This window comes from Danio rerio, chromosome 24 (assembly GCF_052040795.2).
Source record: "Danio rerio strain M-AB ecotype USA chromosome 24, GRCz13ab, whole genome shotgun sequence".
Lineage (NCBI taxonomy): Eukaryota > Metazoa > Chordata > Actinopteri > Cypriniformes > Danionidae > Danio > Danio rerio.
The window spans coordinates 10,771,711-10,779,785 of NC_141044.1; the positions used below are offsets into that span (position 1 = coordinate 10,771,711).

Here is an 8,075-nt window from a genome sequence, read left to right on the forward strand (position 1 = left end):
AAAGTTTGTTTTCAACCACTGTAAAACACCAAGTAGAAGAATTTACTCTTTCATCTGCCAGATTTACTCATTGCTTTTTACAGTGTAAAGAATGTTTTATGATTTTTGAAAAGTTACTCACAGGATCTTATTTGATGCAGAAGATGTGGTTGATTGAGATAATAATTAGCAATATATTTTTTTAGGCTCATTGTGGATAAATTCCCAGGCCTACAATTCTGGAGATTGCAAAATACATACCCAGAACAACGTACATCTGCTTGCAGGTTTTGTTTTCTCAGATCCACCTGAAGCCGATGGTACACTTTTTGATTATCTCCAATCCGCTTGTTAAGTGTGACGTCAAGCGAAGCAGCTTCCAGGTCCAAGCGCTCTATTCAACTAAATGGGGAGACTCATGAAATGGTAATAATAAACGTTTACAAAGCGATTTAATGCTTTCGAAAATCACGATCGCAGAATTTATGTCCATGCCTAATATCCGATGGCCAGAATGTGATAATTTTTTTTTTTATAAATTGTTACATTTTTGGTATATTTGTTATGCAGCAAGCCCAGAGATTGTTGTGTACACTATGATTTTATATAAAATTAACTTTAATGCGTGATAGGAATAAAACGTGATCATAAACGAATGATTTCTCCACTCAAATGAATGGAGAAATCCAGACCCGGAAACAGTATACATACGTCACAAACACGTCACCACTTAACAAGCGGATTTCTTTTGTACATGCCATTTGTGTGTCCTCCTCTTGTGTAAATGTACCGGGGGCTGCAAAACCAGCTCGCTGTCGACAGGCTGACCCACCTCCTTCTCTAAACCTAACCGATAGTGTTTTCAAAGAAACCGTTAGTGTACAAAAAAAAAAAAAGAATATATATATATATATATATATATATATATATATATATATATATATATATATATATATATATATATAACGCCGAGGACATTTTGAGATTTTGTCTCATTTTCAGCGTTTTATTTATTTATTTTTTATTATTTATTTTTTGATTTTATATGACCTGTTTTTAAAAAACGTTTCTTCGCCAGACTTTGACCCCATTGTCACAGTCCACTCTGCTTTGCATCCCAAGCCTATTGTCGTATGCGGCGAGCTCCTGAGCAAACTGGTAACACTGTAGAAGTCATCTATATGGAGGTAAGTAGTCAGCATTAGCATGAAAAGGAACAGAGGCTGTCAGCGGGCGTCATGCCGCCCCCCTAGCATTTGTTTTACAGACAAAATGCAGCAAGACTTACCTCTAGGTACATATTTTGATTCATATTTTGAAATGTGTGGCGTAATTCTATGGTTTAGAGTATTGTTCTGTTCACATCTTGCAATAGCTGTTGCAGGACCGGACAAAGAAATAAGAAGAACGTTCTATTTCAAGGATATTTCTTTGTGCATTTGAGGCCTGAGTTAAGTTTCACATCCTTTTTGATCCAATGAGTTCTCGTACTGTCCTGCTGATGTGGATATGACTCAAGCACTTTCTTCTTCAGAATAGTGAAATCTTGTTTCAAAATGTGCAACTTTGGGAATGTAAAAAAAAGCTTATTTTGTAGAATGCTGCTTGTAAGAGATCTAGGGTCCTTAAAGAATTAGTTCAACAACAACAACAAAAAAGCAATTAGTTACTTTACTCTATAAAATAGGCGGAAACCCCATTGCCTTTAAATAAACAAGTTAAAAGTGAGTAAACCTGTTATAATTTGGAGATATGAAGTTGACTTAACTTAATTTTTGGAATTATGCATGCAGTTCATTTGCTTAATAACTTTAAGACAGAAGCTTTCCTCACGCTTTACATTAAAGTTGTATTATTTTATTATCGTTTATTACAGTATTTGTTCATATTAGTTAACATTAGGTAATGAAAATATTGTTGTGCACTGTTAGTTCATGTCCACTCAACGTGCAATAATTGCTGTTAAAAAGCATGAATTTGGATGTTAATTATTCATTCGTAAATGCTGAACTATGTTTAATAAATGCTGTACGAGTACAATGCTGTACAAATGAAGCTTTGGCAAGAAATTTGCCAAGCACCACGCGAGCGCACAATCATCACCAAAGGTGCAGTCCTTCAACGTCACCAGGGGCCTCATGTATCAACGCTGCAAAAACTTTGCGTACGCCAGGTTTCACGCTCAGAATCGCTCACGTTTGGATTTATTAACAATGAACTGAACGTGGGAATGTGCGCAGCTTCACGGCAGCTTTCTGGCTGGCGTACGCACATTTTTTGTGCGTGTCTGTTTTATTTCCATTGGCGACTCCTAGAGGCAGTTGTGTTAAATTCCTCTCTACAAAGTGTCTGAGCCTTGCAATGGCAGCTGTATGAGATGGGTTAATTTAGCAGGTATATAAGGTTTCCATACCATACAGTTGACCAGCTAAACATTAAAGCACAATTTGCAGCAGTCGCCTGTTTTCCCAATGTAATCTGAGTAATCTACTGCACGCACATTGCTATAAAGACACTATCTGAAGATGAATTTGCATACGTGAATCAGAAACATTTCCATTCAATAAATGTGCAAATAAAATATGATGCACAAACTTATTGATGATTCCTACTTGTCTTTCTCGTGATAAATAGTGGGCAAAATCTGATATGTAGCGGGGAAAAAAAGAAGAAAGAGTTCATCAGATGCTGGAATCGAGCCGAGTACATGCTCGTACGTGTCAATATATGATCACATGCTTCTTACGAGGTGTGCCACTGAGACTGTTAAGGGTACTGCAACATTTTACAGATGAAATTTTTTCTGCGTACGCACATTTACAGCTTTGTGCGTACGCAATGTTTTAGTAAGATTTCCACGCAAGTCTTCGTACATGAGGCCTCAGGCCTTTACTTACCTAATTGTGGATTACATTTTCAGGGAGGTTATATGAGATTCATACCTTTTGAAATACAACAGTATGTTGGGAAAGCATGTCAGTCCTGAAGCTGCTACCCAGCTGGGAAGACCTGGGGCCTCATGTACAAAGACTTGCGTGGAAATCATACTAAAACATTGCGTACGCACAAAGCTGTAAATGTGCGTACGCAGAAAAAAATTCAGATGTATGAAACACTGCGTACGCCGAATCCTATGCATATTCTTTTGTACATCTGAATGAACGTGAAACTGAGCGCAACATGCACGAGCACAAAACCCCTTCCTGCCTCCTCCCCCGTATGAATATACTAATGACTCTTCTTTGGCAAAATTCAACGAAAAAGCAACGGCAAAAACAAGCAAAAAGAGAAACTTTGAACAGAATGTGAATTGGAGGTGCTGCTTTCGGAGGTAGACCGGAGGAAAACGTTGTTATTTGCAAGTTTGTCCTCCTGAATTAACAACAAAAGAAAAAATAGAGTGGGAGAGTTTAGCTGATGCGGTTAACACAGTTGAGTCTGAACATCGCACTGTGGAGTTAAAAGAGAATAATGTGATTTATAGGTGTAAACTGTTGTAACACCCTTAACAGTTTCAGTGGCGCAGCTCATACATCGCATGTTAACATGTTTTGACACATTCGAGCATGAACTCGGTTCAAATCCAGCGTCTGATGAACTCATTCTTCTTTTTTTCCCCACTACATATCAGATTTTGCCTACTATTTATCACAAGAAAGACAAGTAGGAATCATTAATAAGTCTGTGCATCATATTTTATTTGCACATTTATTGAATGGAAATGTTTCTGATTCACGCATGCAAATTCATCTTCAGGTGGCACCTTTATAGCAATGTGTGTGCGGTAGATCGCTCCCACTACAATGGGAAAACAAAGGCGACCGCTGCAAATTGCGCTTTAATGTTTGGCTGGTCAACTGTATGGTATGGAAACCTTATATACCTGCTAGATGAACCCGTCTCATACAGCTGCCATTGCAGGGCTCAAAGACACCTTGTAGAGTGCAATTTAACACAACTGCCTCTAGGAGTCGCCAATGGAAATAAAACAGACACGCACAAAAAAATGTGAGTACGCCAGCCATAAAGCTGGCGTGGAGCTGCGCACATTCCCACGTTCAGTTCATCGTTAGTAAATCCAAACGTGAGCGATTCTGAGCGTGAAACCTGGCGTACGCAAAGTTTTTGTGCGTACGCAGTGTTGATACATGAGGCCCCAGGTGACAATATAAGCATGTGGGCTAACCCTAACTAGAAGGAGCACAACATATGATAAGATACATATCAGGTAGGGAAGACACGGGTCCATCTGAGAAGGAGAAACTGTACACTGGGTAAGTGATGCATATGGGATCCCCAAGCTGGGACCACGCATAGCTGGCACCGATTCCCAGAATGCAGGCTGACCAAAGAGGCACCTATTGGGCCAGGCACCTGGCTCCTCTGCTGAGTCAGGTGTTGGGGGCCTTGAAGGAACTCTCTATGGTTCGCCTGATGGGCAACTCGCTAAGCAGAGCACAATGAGCACTTGCATTTCTGATGAGGGAGAATGGCGCTGCAAGCGTGTTTTGACACCGTGTTTAGTTTCCCCCATTTACAGCCCAGAAAAATTGAGTACACATGAGGAAACCATCTTCACTCTATGTCCCCAAGCTCGCAGCTCTACAAACCTTTGTTATAGAGGTGTCATGTGCTAATACAGCGCTCCCTATTAGTGTACTCTCAACCCCCGGGGAACACGGCTGGCACTGAAGCGAGGGCGATGGCATCTATTCAGAGGGCCAACCTTTGCTTTGATACTGCACACCCTTTCTGCCAATCAGAACATTTAAAGAGCTGCTTAGAGGCGTATGCTCCAAGTGCGGTCTCATCAAAGTACAGTGCGTGAACAGGACATAACAATGGAAGGGGCTGGGTCTGCCTCCTCCATAAGCAGGGATTGCAGGTTCATTACCTAGGCTAAAAAGTGCGCAGTAGGAACCTTGGTCACTTAGCAAATTCCTGACATGATTCGCTGACCAAAAATGTCTCCGATGTACCCGATTCCCTTAACCGATGCCGACACAACCAGCAGAGCTGTCTTCATGGACGTAAATCTTAAAAATACTGAGTCATGTGGATCGAGAGGTTCAAAGAGGACATGAGAAGGGGGTGGGATGGATCTAGGCCAGGGGTGTCCAAACTTTTTGGGCCGAGGGCCAGATGCAAAAAAACAAACGTTGTCGCGGGCCAAATTTTACATACATCACACAGACACGCATATATATATATATATATATATATATATATATATATATATATATATATATATATATATATATATACAATTGAAGTCAGAATTGTTAGCCCCCCTAAATTATTAGCCCCCATTTATTTTGTCCCCAATTTCTGTTTAACGGAGAGAAGATTTTTTCCACACATTTCTAAACATATTAGTTTTAGTAACTCATTTCTAATAACTGATTTATTTTATCTTTGCCATGATGACAGTAAATAATATTTGACTAGATATTTTTAAGACACTTTTAAACAGCTTAAAGTGACATTTAAAGGCTTAACTAGGTTAATAAAGTTAACTAGTCAAGTTAAGGTAATTAGGCAAGGTTTTTTATAACAATGGTTTGTTCTGAAGACTTAAGGGGCTAATAATTTTGACCTTAAAATGGTTCATAAAAATTTTTAAACCGCTTTTTATTCTAGTCGAAATAAAACAAAAGTCTTTCTCCAAAAGAAAAAAAAATTATCAGACATACTGTAAAAATGTCCTTGCTCTGTTAAACATCATTCGGGAAATATTTAAAAAAGAAGAAACAAATCAACGAGGGGCTAATAATTCAGACTTCAACTGTGTGTAGACAGACAGACAGACAGACAGACAGACAGACAGACAGACAGACAGATAGATAGATAGATAGATAGATAGATAGATAGATAGATAGATAGATAGATAGATAGATAGATCATAACAAGAACTACTGCTTAATTGAATGCATGTAATAGCGACACCCGGTGGTTATTTATTGAATTACGTTCATTTTTGTATAGCGGGCCAGATTCTATTATTATTTATAAAAAGCCTCGCGGGCCACCACAAAACTGATTGCGGGCCGCAGATGGCCCGCGGGCCGTAGTTTGGACACGCCTGATCTAGGCATTTGATCGTGAAACCAGCGATGAAGTGGTCTCATATGAACAATCTAAGCGGCGCTAGAGCGGCTACAGCTCCCCCAGGAGCTGAAAAACATCAGTGGCACCACTTGATGCCTCCATGCCAGTAGCAGCGCAAGCTTAACTGGAGTTCTAGGCAAATAATGCTCTAGGAAGATGCCGGTGTTTGTGCCACCCTTTCACGGATGAAAGTGAAGAGGGGGGGTCGGGTGTTGTTGTAGTCTCCATGCCGACCCTAGCAAGAGGCCACCTTGGGCGATCGCCCACATTGTCCATGCCTAAATCTCCCACTGCAGAGCTCTTGCATCAAGCCTGGGGAAGAACCGCCCTTATGCAGCATGGCCAGCACTTGCACTGATAACGTGGTGCAGTGCAGAAACAGCATGGCTCATGGCAGTGTGGGATCTGGCCATGAGAGACACAGAAAACCCATGCCTTGGACGGGGGTCGCCAGGTGCGCCCACAACCTAGGGAATAGCTTGCCTGCTGCCAAGTTATAGGCATTCATTGGCCCATTTTCTTTTTTCTCAGAGTGATTGGTTATCTAGTGATACGCTTCCAAAGTGTAGTCCAACCAACACAGCATTGGAGGTTTCAACCTGAGGGCAAGTTTACTGCCTTTTTTATTTCAAAATCATTCATCTTTGTATCACAAAAGACTAATAATTCCATGAAGATTTCAATTAAATTCAGTTTAATTCAAATCAAACTTGCTTTACTGGTATTATAAATTTTACAAACATATTGCCAAAGCATTTGTAATTATTACATTAAACAAAACATATGAAAACAAATAACGTACTCTAGTATAAATAAATAAACAGACAAACAAATAAATGAATAGTATATTTAGCAATCTTCATATAAGGATTTATTTTTGTCAAATTATAGAATTTTCTGAACTATCTTTTAATTTGAAGCTCTTTTCAACCGTTTTGAGCTTCAAATCCATATTCAGAAAGGAATCCACATGATGCAAAGTGATCAAGTGTGCTTTGTTTGTGACCCAAAAATAAAAAAAAATAAATACACTAAATGTCATATATGGACATGCATATGAATGTAAATAGGACTTTTAAGTCCAAGTATTTTTGCACCGTTAAAAATAAAAGATAATGCTTCATTTTAATTCAAACGGTGTTGTATTGACACAATATCCATTCATGAAACACCCTATAATACCTGAAATGTGCACCAGAGGAAGAGATTTTTCCTTACATTAAGTCTTTGTTTAAATGGTGCACACAAGTACATTTCTTGAATGTGATCATCTGAAGAAGAAACTGTTCATTGGTCAATGTATTGAATATCTATACAGCTGCAGGCAAAATTAATGTTGCCAGATATAGCTGACTTTTTCCAGCTCAAAAACTGTCCAAAACCTGCCTAATCCACACAAAAATAGCCCAAATGATAGATTAATATTTTATATAATTTTACTTTATTTAAATTACATAATTAACCTAGTTACTTTAACTGTCATATTTTTATATACAGCAACCAACACCAGCAGTCACAGAACCAAAACATAACTGGATCACATCAGAACACTGCTCCCCTCTCACCCACACACTGCACTTACTGTTGTGTAGATTACACTACCAATTAAGAATGTGTTTTACTTTCGAAATGGGGTATAAATTCATCACAATTGGCGTTTTAAATTCTTTTGAACATAAGTAGGTGCTGCTTGTCAATCAGACAACGCTTGTATGTTTGTTGTACGTTTAACTGCAGCTGCTGTGTGATGCAGATTTGTCTGGGGAGTCAAATTTCCTTCACCTCCTCTCATATGTTTAAGCTGCATATAAAGTTTACGTTTCAAAACCGCCCAAATTTTGTTAACCCGCCTATGCTGTTTTTTTACCTACACAATCAAATTTAAAACCAGACAACACTGGGCAAAATTATTCACCCTCCTACTAATATAGGTTGTAGTTGTATTTTATAATTATATGTTGAAATTCTGATATTTTGTCAATAAGTAG

The 8,075-nt window shown here is 38.8% G+C and overlaps 1 long non-coding RNA gene across 1 annotated transcript; it reads left to right on the forward strand.

Annotated features, from left to right (window-relative positions):
- The first annotated feature begins 949 nt into the window (after nucleotides 1–949).
- On the forward strand, nucleotides 950–7,464 carry LOC147837957 (uncharacterized). Its single transcript, XR_015524795.1, has 5 exons — nucleotides 950–2,112; nucleotides 2,865–2,993; nucleotides 4,140–5,085; nucleotides 6,071–6,483; nucleotides 6,582–7,464. It is a non-coding gene; the product is annotated as an uncharacterized LOC147837957 (long non-coding RNA).
- The last annotated feature ends 611 nt before the right edge of the window (nucleotides 7,465–8,075 follow it).